The sequence below is a fragment of the Vulpes vulpes genome, chromosome 4, assembly GCF_048418805.1.
Source record: "Vulpes vulpes isolate BD-2025 chromosome 4, VulVul3, whole genome shotgun sequence".
In the NCBI taxonomy this organism is placed as follows: domain Eukaryota; kingdom Metazoa; phylum Chordata; class Mammalia; order Carnivora; family Canidae; genus Vulpes; species Vulpes vulpes.
In genome coordinates this window covers 137,990,703-138,004,098 of record NC_132783.1, presented here as the reverse complement: position 1 = coordinate 138,004,098, position 13,396 = coordinate 137,990,703, and the positions used below count along the sequence as shown (strand labels likewise).

The following is a 13,396-nucleotide window of genomic DNA, read 5'->3' as shown; positions in this document are numbered from 1 at the left end:
TTTTAAAAAAATTACAAGAGTTACTATTAATAAAATGGATTAGATTAGACTACTTAAATGCCAGTGAATGATAAATGTTGAGGAAAGTGGCTAAGGTCCTGGAGCAACATGCTGGTCAGCCTTAAATTACAACATTAGCTCTTACTAAATCAAGACTACCTGCCTCAACTCCTTCAGTTCCTCTTATTTTTGTTCCTTCTTCATTACAGGCATGCATTCCTCTTTCATACTCTACATCTACATCCAAAGATCCTAGATTACAGATAAGCCTTCAAGAACTGAAGACTTATCTTGTCACCCTAATGGTGCCTAGTTGACTCTGAACAGTGGTGTGTCTTATTTATAAATTCAACTTATCAGACTCCTTTAGCCCCCAAAACATACATTGTTGATTGGAAACATGGTAATAATTGATGATTTAATTGTTTTATATTCAGTATACAGAATAGCAGCAGTTCTAAGAAATAATTTACTTCTCTATCTCTGGAGATTAAAAAAAAAATTCAGAAGCTATTAGCTTAAACTGAGAGAGACTGAGAGAAAGAGAGAGAGAAAGGAAAAGAAGGGGAATATAGGCAATAAGTGCAGAATAAAGAAAGGAGAAAAGCAGAAGGACATTGAAAGACAGACAAGTCTCAAATGAAAATATAGTGGTACAAGCAGAAATTTAAGATTGAATCTTGAGTCTTCTTGAAGAATGAAAAGATGAAGTATTTTCATATATCTGTATGTTAATATTATAAAGTATTTTTAATTTTGAGCTCTCTTATTAGCGAAGGCTATTAAGAAAAATATGTCATTCCCACGGCCAACCTCAGGGTAGCATGTAAGAGCATTACCAAAGGTCCAGTATATAAAGAAAGGAATGACTTCTGGCCATATTTGCATTTTACTATACCTGCTCTATCTTACTTGGGAGTCCTTCATGTCCCCACAGCCCTTAATTTGAACAAAAATGTGTTCCTCCAGGAGGGCATCTGAGTCTGCTTTCCAAAATTTTACTCAGGTTCTGACCAACAATGACATCAATCTTAGATTATACTTAACCTCTCCAAGTAGTGGTCATGTGTAATACTAAATGTGAAGGAACGTACAATTTACCATATTTATTTTTTTATTTTTTAAAGATTTTATTTATTTATTCATGAGAGATGCAGAGAGAGAGGCAGAGATGCAGGCAGGGGCAGAAGCAGGTTCCATGCAGGGAGCCTGATGTGGGACTCGATCCCTGGACCCCAGGATCATGTCCTGGAGTCAAAGGCAGACGCTCAACCACTGAGCCACCCAGGCATCCCATTACTATATTTATTATACAGTATTTCAAACTGATTAAAGTCACTGGGAATATTGTAGTTATTGTTGTTTTATTTTTATTTTTTTTTCATTTAAGACAGGAAATACTTTATTCAAACCCATCAGGGAAATGGAGAGCTTGGGTCTGTAACAAAGTGGTGTGTTTTAAAGCATAGTATAGTGACTGTATATGAGCGTATATATACACTGCTACATACAAATTAACTGATCAGAACATAATTTTTCAATGTTTAACACAGAATAAGCTTCCTTGTAAAAGCAGGACCTTTGTGGCGTTTTTAACTTTAGCATACCTCTTCTTCTTCACCCGCTCCTTTGACAGAATCCACATTAACTTCCTCATAATCCTCAAGGGTGGCCATTTCCTCACGGGCCTCAAAAAACTTTCCTCCTCCATGACTTCACCCACATACCAGTGAGCAAAGGCATGCTTGGTGTGCATCAGGGCAAACTTGTGGTTCAGGCAAGCCCAGGCCTCAGCAGTGGCAGCAGTGTTGCTCACCATGCACACAACTCACTGTACTTTGCCCAGGTCTCCACCAGATACCATGGTGGGAGGTTTGTTAATTAACGCCAATTTCGAGGCCTGTAGAGCACCAGTCCACAAACTATATGGCCTTGATGGTAGCCACAGCAGCACTGACATCTTTGGGAACCACATCACCACAGCACAACAAGCAGCAAGCCATGTGTTTGCCATGTTGAGGGTCACATTTCACCATCTTGCTCAAAACGTCCATTGGTGATCTCTGCTACAGAGAGCTATTCATGGTAGGCTTTCTCAGCAGAGATGACAGGAGCATATGTGGCCAGAGGGAAGTGTATACAAGGATAGGCCACCAGGTTGGTATGGAGTTCTGTCAGACAAATATTCATGGCTCCATCAAATCTGAGGAAAGCAGTGATGGAGGACATAATTTGATCTATCAACCTATTTAGGTTAGGGTAGGTTGGGCATTCAATATTGTGGTTCCTATGACAGATGTCATAGATGACCTCATTGTTTACCATGAAGGCGCAATCACAGTGCTCCAGGGTGGTGTGAGTAGTAAGGATGGAGTTGTAGAGCTCAACTACAGCTGTGGGAACCTGGGGGCCTGGGTAAATGAAGAATTCCAGTCTGGACTTGCTCCATGATTGACAGGGGGTGAACCCAGAACTAGTTCCCCCTGCAAAGTTATGGAAAACCAAGAATCCCTGAAAACCTGTGCACTGGTTGGCTAGTTTCTGAATTCAGTCCAAGACAAAGTCAAAGATCTCCTTGTTGATTGTGTAGTGCCCTCTGGCATAGTTATTGGCAGTATCTTCCTTGCCCATGATGAGCTGCCCAGGGTGGAAAAGCTGGGGGTAGGTGTCAGTGTGAACTTCATCAGTGACCGTGGATTCCAGATCTGTAAACACTGCCCTGGGCACGTGTGTACCAGCACCTGTCTCACTGAAGGGGATATTGAAGGAGTCATCTCCTTCCCCAGTGGTCTTCTCACTTGACATCTGACCATTAGGCTGAATGCCATGTTCCAGGCACTAAAGCTTCCAACTGGCATTGCCAATCTGGACACCAGCCTGGAGATGGAGATGCATTCACACATGGTTGTTGTTTTGCCCCTGCCAAGGAGTTGGTGGTGAGGAAAAGGAGAGGTTGTTGCTTCTTACAGCATGACTCTCAGACAGTCGATGTAAGAGAACCTGCTAGAGAATATTTCCATGGAAAACTATCTTTCTTCTAACTTAAGGAATAAAATATTACAAATAAAATAAATCTCTTTATCATGATGGACACATTTCTTCCCTATGAAGATATATGATCACTATACTGATTTTGAGATTTATCATTCCCATACAAGTTTTATATAGTTCCTATATATCCTATCTTTGTATTTCTACTGACACAAAATTGTTCTGTCAATATACATTAATTGCAAAACACTCTAAGTATATTTTTACAGGTCTCTTTATTCCCTAATCTCTATGATTGTTGTGTTAATCCATATTGATAGTGTATATGTGGTGCATTGATCACTAGATGATTGCTATCATATTCTATTTTATATGAATACACCATGCTTTGCGGAATGCTCTGTGGATGAATATTGTTGTGCAATGATTATACATGGTGTGTATTTATAATTTTAAAAACAAATGAAAAAAAATAAAAACAAATGAACAGTTTATACTTGTTGAATTAATTAGAACTAGATAATCTGTTATTGTTAATGTGTTAAGCATCATCTTTTCCAATAAAACCTGCCTCCTATATATAGATTAGGATAATGAATACATATCTAGAAACTCATTGCAAAACCCAAGGTCACACAGATTTTCTCCAGATATTTTATAGTTTTACATTTTATTTTAAGGTTTATTATCTACTTTGAATTAATTTTCATTTTTTAAAATTCATTTTTGTATAAGGTGTGAGATGGGGCCTGAAACATTTTGCATTCAGAAAGCCAGTTATTCCACTACCATTAGCTTAAGAGATTCAGATTCTTCATTGAATTACCTTTGCATTTTTATAATGAATAAAGTCACTCTGTTGGTGTGGATTATTTTGGGTCTTTATTCTGTTCCATTGATCTATGTATTTATCCTTTCACTAATACAGCCCTGTCTTCATAGAGTATTTTATAGTAAACACTAAAATATGGTAGTATGGGTCTTCCAACTTTGTTCTTTTTCAGAATTGTTTGGAGGTATTATAGTTCCTTTTTCTTCTGAATAAAATTTGAATCCACCTTGCAATGTCTTTGATTTTTCCGGGGGTATTTCTCCTTCAGGAGCAGACAATTACCTTCTCGTAGCATCTTTACATAGTCTTTATGTACATATCCTGTCTCTCCTTTTAAGATCTGAAGTCCTGTTGAATTAGGACACCAATTTTATTACCTCATCTGCCTTACTACTTAAAGACCCTGTTTCCAAATGTAATCATATTAGAGGTTAGGGTTTCAACGTATGAATTTTGGGGAGACATAGTTTAGTCCATAATAGTGAGATAATATTCAGTCTCCCACCAATAAGTAAGATATTAGCTATACATTTTTAGGAAATCCACTTTATTAGGCAGAACAAGGAAAACATTCTTATTTTCCTAAGAGACTTTTATCAGGAGTGGTTGCCGAATATAGTTGAATAATTTTTCTTCATCTATTGGAATGATCAAACAGCATTTCTTATTTTTCTGTTAATGTGGTGAATTTTACAGGTTGATTTTTGCATGTTGAACAACTTTTGTATTTCTAGGATGAACTCTACTTATTCAGAATGTATTATCATTTTATAAATTACCGGATTCAATTGGATAATATATCTTGAGGACACTTACAGCTGTGTTCATGAAGGATATTGGTCTACAGATTCCCTTTATCCAATGTTTTTATCTGGTTTTGATGTTTCATACTCCCCCTGTACAGTAGTTCTAAGAACCTCCACGTAATAGTATCCAATCACTAGAGCAGACCTCTCTCTCTTAGTAACTTGCAGCTAAGAGAACAGATCAGCACTGAAGGATGCCATCTGTGATTAGGTTACAGAAGATTATGGCGTCCATGATGCTAACAGACTCACTTATTCCTTATTTTGGTGAAGCAGACTGTCATGTGGGAGAGTCACATTTCACAAGCACTAAGGGTGGCCTCTAATAATTCTTTTTTTTTTTTTGGCCTCTAATAATTCTAATGAAAATCTTATTGTCAATTTTACAAATTGACAATAAAGGGGAAAATAAATAGGGAAGGAAAAGTTAATAAAATCCTGAAGAATCATGATGGGGTGCCTGGGTGACTCTTTGAGTTAAGCAGGCCGACTCTTGATTTCAGCTTAGGTCATGATCTCAGGGTCCTGGGATCAGCAGGCCCTGTGCTCAGTGGGGAGGCTACTTGAGGATTCTCTCTCTCCCTCTCCCTCTGCCCCTTCCACCACTTTCGCACATGTACATGCACGCTCGCTCTCTCTCTCTAAAATAAATAAATCTTTAAAAATATATATTCATGACAGTCACATTTTGAAAAATATGAAAGAGATACAAATTTATGAATATACAAATTTAACATATAATAAGTTTAGCTTTTTGAATCATTGATTGGACAGTAGTGATAAACAGTGCTTTTTATTTAACCCATTGCCTAAACAATTAACAATTTCAAAAGCTTCATATAACAGTAACATACTTATAGATCAAACCTAAAAAATACATTAAAGAGAGTAATGGTGGTGTCTTGGGAAAGTTTTCTTGGTGTGACAACAAGCAAAAATTGTCAGATTATAAACTCTCACTGGAGAATAGTTTCCATTTAAAAAAAATAAAAGAAGAAGAAGAAGAAGCAGCTACATGTCAAATTTATGTGATTATTTTTCATACATGTTAAAAGAAAATAATGTTCATAGCCAACAAATCAATAACAAAAAGCAGAATATGTCTGCAAAGATATGAAAAGGCAACTTAAAGCAGAAGAAAAAATGGTAAATAGACATGGGTAAAGAAGTGAACTGTGATGAAAAATAGAGACATTAAAATCATAGCATTCATTTTATATATGTTTGAGTATCATTTAGAAAATATTAAAAAATATATTGCTAAATATCAATAATGAGTGGAAAATACACTAACAAACTTGATGAGATTTCTCATTGCTAACATATGCTTTAAGGGGAATTTGGCAATATCTATCTATTTATGGAATGCACATAAACTGCAATTTCATGATTAAAATGTGTCCTATGTAAGTACAAGTATTTCTCTTGAGTCACACAGATTAATATAGATCATACTCTGAATGAATAATTAATGTCATAATTTTTAATAATAAACTCTAATAATCTAGTTGATTTAATTAATTGTATTTTCACATATTGGAATACTATGTAGTAAAAATAATAGTTGTAAAATCACATGCCTTTGCATGTGTGTGTACATAATAGGAAATATTGTGGAAACATACCATGAACATTATTGAGAACTTATTTTGGCAGTAGTGTTTTTGCTGGGGAATTCCACTTTATATTATACCTTTTATATTTTATTAAATATTGGTAAAGTTTTTTAAAGTTTTATTTTGTGGTAATTGTGTTTTATATCTTATATTATGAGAATATGGAAAGTGTTTATGAAGCAGTGTTTACTGACTATAGAGAGGTGGCCATTATATTTCCACTATGGGTTTGTAAAATACGTATATAGCGTATAAGTATAAAAACAGTTAGTTTAATCTTACACGTTGCCCTAATTCCGTAGATCACTAAAGCAGGTACTTCTAATATATAGAAGTGTCTATTTCTGAAAATAACAATTTAACCCAGTTCCATTCATATATAGTATCCCCTTCTTTCTTTCTTTCTTTCTTTCTATTCAATTCCTTTTGGGTCCCATTGAATTCTCAGAATATTTATGCAAATATAACTCCATTTATTACCACATCTTTTATCTAAAATTACTGGATGTTCCTTTGGAAGCCATCACTTACACATTTGCTCAATTACCCAAAGTACCAGGGCCACTATTATGTAATGAATACTTGCCTAATATTTGCTTAAAACAACTTTTATTTTCTAGTGGCTTAATTAGTGATTTCTTGTAAACCCTACTGATGGTTATCCAGCTAAGCACTAAAAATATAATATAGTTGGTTAATGCACAGAATTATTGGAGAAAAATAATCAAATTGAGGGTTAGGAATTTAGATAAAGTATTAAAGTCAGATCTCTACTTTATCAATTACTAATTAATAAGTAAGCTTATTGATAATTAATAAGTAAGGAAAATACAAGTCACATTCTATCAGAATAATTCACAGGAATGTGACTACGTATATACAAAATATTACTATATTAAAAATTTTTTTGTAGAAAAGGACAAAGCTAAATTTACATAGTTATTTTCATAACAGAACTTTTCCTTTGAGTCCTCGCATCAATTAGGACAAACATATATTGTTAAACCAGTTTTATAAACCAATGGCTTAGAGTTCATGTAGTTTTAATTTCCAGCTCCTTCATTTATTTCTGAAGTAATTCTCTTTTTCCTCTCCTAATCCTCTTCTCTCTTATATCTATTTTCTATGGCCTCTTATACTATTATAAATAAAGAGAAGGAGACTGAAACAGTTATGTGCCTTATCAAAGGTCATAGACTTCAGTATGTGACAGAAATGAAGTGTAAATCCAAGGATGGCTAACTATGAAATTAGCAACTCATCTGATATTCAGGAAAGACTGATTATGGACAATATTCATCTACTTATTTGGGAAATAATTAGGCCATTGGAGAAATATTAGGCTATTTTTTCAGGCAAAATTTTTATATTTTCTGTTTGTTTGAAATAATTGGAATATAGCAGTGGCTACACAGATCCAAAAATACATACATTTGATATGTTTTTAGTTGTCATATTTAGGAAATATTTCATCACATTATGTTTAACATATTAGAAGCACTGTTCTTAAATGTCTCAAATAGGAATCTTAAAAAAAAAAATGTTATAGTACCTGGAGTATCTAAGATACTTGCTAGTAACACTTTGTAAATTATTACACTTATTCATTAAGTAGTTTTAAAGTGCTTTCCCTTTTTTTCCTATAAAACCCATTTACAAATCCATTTTATAAAAATAAGGTTTTATGACTATTAAATCACTTTACTCTTATAACAGATTTAAAGGGTAGTCAGTAAAAGCATTATTTTCTAATAAAATTATCATTTAGTGCTCTTAAATTTCCATTTTTAATACCTGTTGGTCCTGGCACCAAAATGCCAGTCATTGGATGCCCCATCCTCTTCTGTAACATCCCTGCTAAACTGTTAGCCAATCAGAACTTAAAAGAGTACCCAAGACAAAAGAAAGAAACACACAAAGCCTTTACATCTCACAAACAATGATTCAATCTTTATTTCATAGATTCTGTGGCTCATAATTTCTTTTTTGATTTCTGAAATTATCCAGGGGCAATAGTGTAGGTAGCTATTTCCAACTTGAACGACCTGTGGTCTCTTATTCTAACTTTGGCCTGTTGATGATTTGCAAGATTGTTTTATGCTATATGCTATTAATAAAAAAATAAAATTATAGTTGTATGAAGGGCTATGATGAAAGTAGAGAAAAATTGCACTATATTTTTAGGTATTTGAAAACATTCCCTGGGCGTAATTCTCTGTTTAGTCAAGCTGGAAAGATCTTTTTCACTCCACAGTATTTTTTACCATAAGATACTGTGTGGCCAGGAATCATTTCCCTAATACCTATCTTACTAAAAATCAAATGCATAAGCAAACCTTAAAGGAAGATGCATATTATAAATCAAAAATAATAATAATAAAACAAAAATAGAACATTTCTAGGGTGTTTAAAATACCAGAAGTAAAATGATATACCTGTCTAGTTAACTTAATTCTTCTCCATATCTTTAGATAGCATTTTCAAACTATTTCTAGGTTTATGTTTTGCACCTGCATGTAAATCACACTGTTATTCACCTGAACAGCTTCTTTTGGATGGCTTCCCAGATTGGAACCATTTATACACAAAATGTTTTTTTGGCAGGAGAAGTTCTATGTGAAGTAAATAGTCTTGATTGGTCGGTACATAAAACCCACAAATATACAGTTAGAAGGGAAGAGTTGGTACTGTAATTGTCCAAAAAGCAGTGCTTGGCATTTGCAGAATGAAGTATTTTTATTGGATCTTTCTATACTAAGAAAAAGACAACATTGTAGTTTTCATTTGGTAAATGGAATAAATCCAACCTTGTAATTTTCCATTCACTTGGAGATTCTTGCTGCCATTAGAGTGATACTCCAAATTGATTTGTATGACTACAGCTGAACCTTACCAGGCTTTAGAAAAAAAAAAAGTACTTATTGATTCTGCTTTGTATTTATATATTTATGAATATACTGAGGGTTTTTTTTTCAGTATAAGTGAGAAAGGTCATAGAAATGATTAAGCTACTAATAAAGAATCTTCATATATGTTACACATTACAGTTAAGGATAAAGTTTTCAAACTGCATGCATTTAAATTCTTGCTCAAAAGGTAGAGTTTTGTGTTCAAGAGCAACTTATATGATCTCAATAGAATTCATATTCATCCTTTGTAACAAGCAAAAATACAGAACATGCCTAAATGTATGTATGAGAAGAAAATGAGGCAATTATGGAAAGACCTAATAAATTATCAACAATTTGTGTTGCTGATTGTAGTAGTAGTTGCATGTTAAAATTATTTTTTAATATTTTTATATTCACATAAATCTTTTGAAGTTCTCTTTATAATTTTATATATTTAATTGTATAGATAAAGAAACTACAATTCAGGAACATTTAGCGACTCCTTACTTGTCAAGTAGAAGAAGCACCCAAAAAACTACAAGTTCTTTTTTCTCCTATACCTTAGGATATGGATAAATGTTCAACATTTCATCCATTGCCCATCTTTCTTCCAAAAACAAAAACAAAACAAAAAAAACAAAAACAGTAACAGAAAAACAAAACCCCCAAACCCACCACACTTTTTCAGGATCTTGCCATTCCTTAGTTTATCACTGTGAGCATCAGTTATGATTCTTTAGTCTTACAGTAGGACTGAACTTTTTAATGTGTCCTTTATTTTTTTGGTATGTTTTTCAAGTTTCATGTCATATATTATAATATGCTTAAGCTTAAATATGTTATTTAATCACATCTTTTCCATGAATTTAACATTTATATATTTTATTTATATAAGAATCTATTTTAATAACCAACAAATTTGTGGTTATTTGAACTTGACAGAGTAATAGGTAAAGGTGAGAAACATTGGACAAATTTAACTTATTAAGACATTGATAGTATACAATACTGAAAACAAAGGAGTCTCTCATATAGTAAGTCACAAATAACGAAAATAATACTAAAATTGGCTTTTTTCTACAAACATATCTATTAGTTTTTATCATAAAAAGCAAGTTGGTAAGCCTTAAGAAAATGGAAACATATTGTCAGTAGAAAGCTTATTTGAATATTAATTTGAAAGGAATTTTTCTAAAACCTATTTGTGCCCACTGAAAATTTTGCACACTAAAATTAGCTTATTTTCAATATTTTCCAGTATTGGATATATATTATTAAGTTGCCAAGCTTAATTTAAACTACTCATTTACTTATTCAACACATATTTAAGTTCATGCTATGGTTATGACAAAATAAACACAGCTGTGGCCAAGAGCTTACAGTTTACTTGAGAAGATATCTATCATGATGGTTATTACTGTGTGTGTTAACATGATTGAGCTGAAAGATGCCCAGATAGCTGGTAAACAAGTTATTTCTGGGCATATTTGTGAGGGTATCTCTAGAAGAGATTAGCATTTGAATCAGTAAACTGAGCAAAGGTTTCCTTCACCAATGCCTATAGGCATCATCCAGTTCATGTAGAGTCTGAATTGAATGAAAGGTAGAGGAAGGGGAAATGTGCTCCTTGTGCTTGAGCTTAGTATTTAATGAAAAATGCTAATCTGCAAATACAAGGGGTTCAACAGACCCCAAGTAGGTAAACTCAAAAGACACTCTTAATTAGTCACATTATACTCAAACTATTGAGAGATTAAGGTACATTCTTGAAAATAAGAGAAAGATGATTGATTCCTCAGATTGAAAATATACTCAATAAAATTAAAGGTGACTTACCAGAACTAATGAAGGCCAGGAGTGATAGATGGCATATTACAATAACTGAAGGAAACAGACTGCCAGTCAAGAATTTTATGTTCAGCAAAATTGTATGTCATAACTGAAGGAGACTTTTATGTAATTCCTAGATACACTATTGAACAATATGATAAACCTCTTAGACCTAAAATGTCTATAGGACACTCTTCCCAGCAATGGCACAAGACACATTTTTTGCAAGTACGTATGAAACATTCCCTGGATCATAGTTTAGGCCACAAGACAAACCTTGGTAAATTAAAAAAAAAAAAAAAAGTGAAAACACACAAAGTATATTTTCCAAATATAGCATAATTAAACAAAAATAAATAGCAGAAGTTAAGTTGGGAAATACACAAATATATGGAAATTAAACAACAAGTTCCTAAATAAGAATGAATCAAGGAAGAAATAACAAGATATTCAGAAAATAGAACTTTGTTTCTAGATGAGTAAGAACCGCTTGTGTGCATTCTCTCTATCTCTCTTCTCTCAAGTTTTTTTCTTTCAAATAAATTCTTTAAAAGAAGAAAATATTTGGGATGCTTGGGTGGTTCACCAGTTGAGTGTCTGCCTTCAGTTCAAGGTGTGATGCCAAGATCTGAGATTGAGTCCAGCATCGGGCTCCTTGCAGGGAGCCTGCTTCTTCCTCTGCCTATGTCTCTGTCTCTCTCTCTCTGTGTCTCTCATGAATAAATGTAAACTTTAAAAAATATATTTAAGGCTCCCAGTGCTTCCCCATTGAGAATGATATTTGCTGTGGGCTTTTCATAGATGGCTTTTAAGATGTTGAGGAATGTTCCCTCACTCCCTACACTCTGAAGAGTTTTGATCAGGAATGTATTTTGTCAAATGCTTTCTCTGCATCTATTGAGAGGATCATATGGTTCTTGATTTTTCTCTTGCTGATATGATGAATCACATTGATTGTTTTATGAGTGTTGAACCAACCTTGCATCCCGGGAATAAATCCTACTTGGTCATGGAGCCTTTCCCCTAAGATCAGGAACAAGACAGGGATGTCCACTCTCACCACTGCTATTCAACATAGTACTAGAAGTCCTTGCCTCAGCAATCAGACAACAAAAAGACATTAAAGGCATTCAAAATGGCAAAGAAGAAGTCAAACTCTCCCTCTTAGCCAATGACATGATACTCTACATAGAAAACCCAGAAGCCTCCACCCCAAGAATGCTAGAACTCCTACAGCAATTTGGCAGTGTGGCAGGATACAAAATCAATGCCCAGAAGTCAGTGGCATTTCTATACACTAACAATGAGACTGAAGAAAGAGAAATTAAGGAGTCAATCCCATTTAGAATAGCACCCAAAAGCATAAGATACCTAGGAATAAACCTAACCAAAGAGGTAAAGGATCTATACCCTAAAAACTATAGAACACTTCTGAAAGAAATTGAGGAAGACACAAAGAGACGGAAAAATATTCCATGCTCATAGATTGGCAGAATTAATATTGTGAAAATGTCAATGTTACCCAGGGCAACTTACACGTTTAATGCAATCCCTATCAAAATACCATGGACTTTCTTCAGAGAGCTAGAACAAATTATTTTAAGATTTGTGTGGAATCAGAAAAGACCCTGAATAGCCAGGGGAATTTTAAAAAGAAAACCATAGCTGGGGGCATCACAATGCCAGATTTCAGGTTGTACTACAAAGCTGTGGTCACCGAGACAGGGTGGTACTGGCACAAAAACAGACACATAGATCAATGGAACAGAATAGAGAACCCAGAAGTGGACCCTGAACTTTATGGTCAACTAATATTCGATAAAGGAGGAAAGACTATCCACTGGAAGAAAGACAGTCTCTTCAATAAATGGTGCTGGGAAAATTGGATAACCACATGCAGAAGAATGAAGCTAGACCACTCTCTTTCACTATACACAAAGATAAACTCAAAATGGATGAAAGATCTTAATGTGAGACAAAATTCCATCAACATCCTAGAGGAGAACACAGGCAACACCCTTTTTGAACTCGGCCACAGTAACTTCTTGCAAGATACATCCACGAAGGCAAAAGAAACAAAAGCAAAAATGAACTATCAGGACTTCATCAAGATAAGAAGCTTTTGCACAGCAAAAGATACAGTCAACAAAACTAAAAGACAACCTACAGAATGGGTGATGATATTTGCAAATGACCTATCAGATAAAGGGCTAGTATCCAAGATCTATAAAGAACTTATTAAATAAACTCAACAGCAAAGAGACAAACAATCCAATCATGAAATGGGCAAAAGACATGAAGAGAAATCTCACAGAGGAAGACATGGACATGGCCAACATGCACATGAGAAAATGCTCTGCATCACTTGCCATTAGGGAAATACAAATCAAAACCACAATGAGATCCCACCTCACACCAGTGAGAATGGGG

The 13,396-nt window shown here is 34.2% G+C and overlaps 1 pseudogene; it reads right to left on the bottom strand.

Annotated features, from left to right (window-relative positions):
* Positions 1-2,064: 2,064 nt before the first annotated feature.
* LOC112925091 (tubulin alpha chain-like) lies at positions 2,065-2,903 on the bottom strand (annotated as a pseudogene).
* Between the last annotated feature and the right edge of the window lie 10,493 nt (positions 2,904-13,396).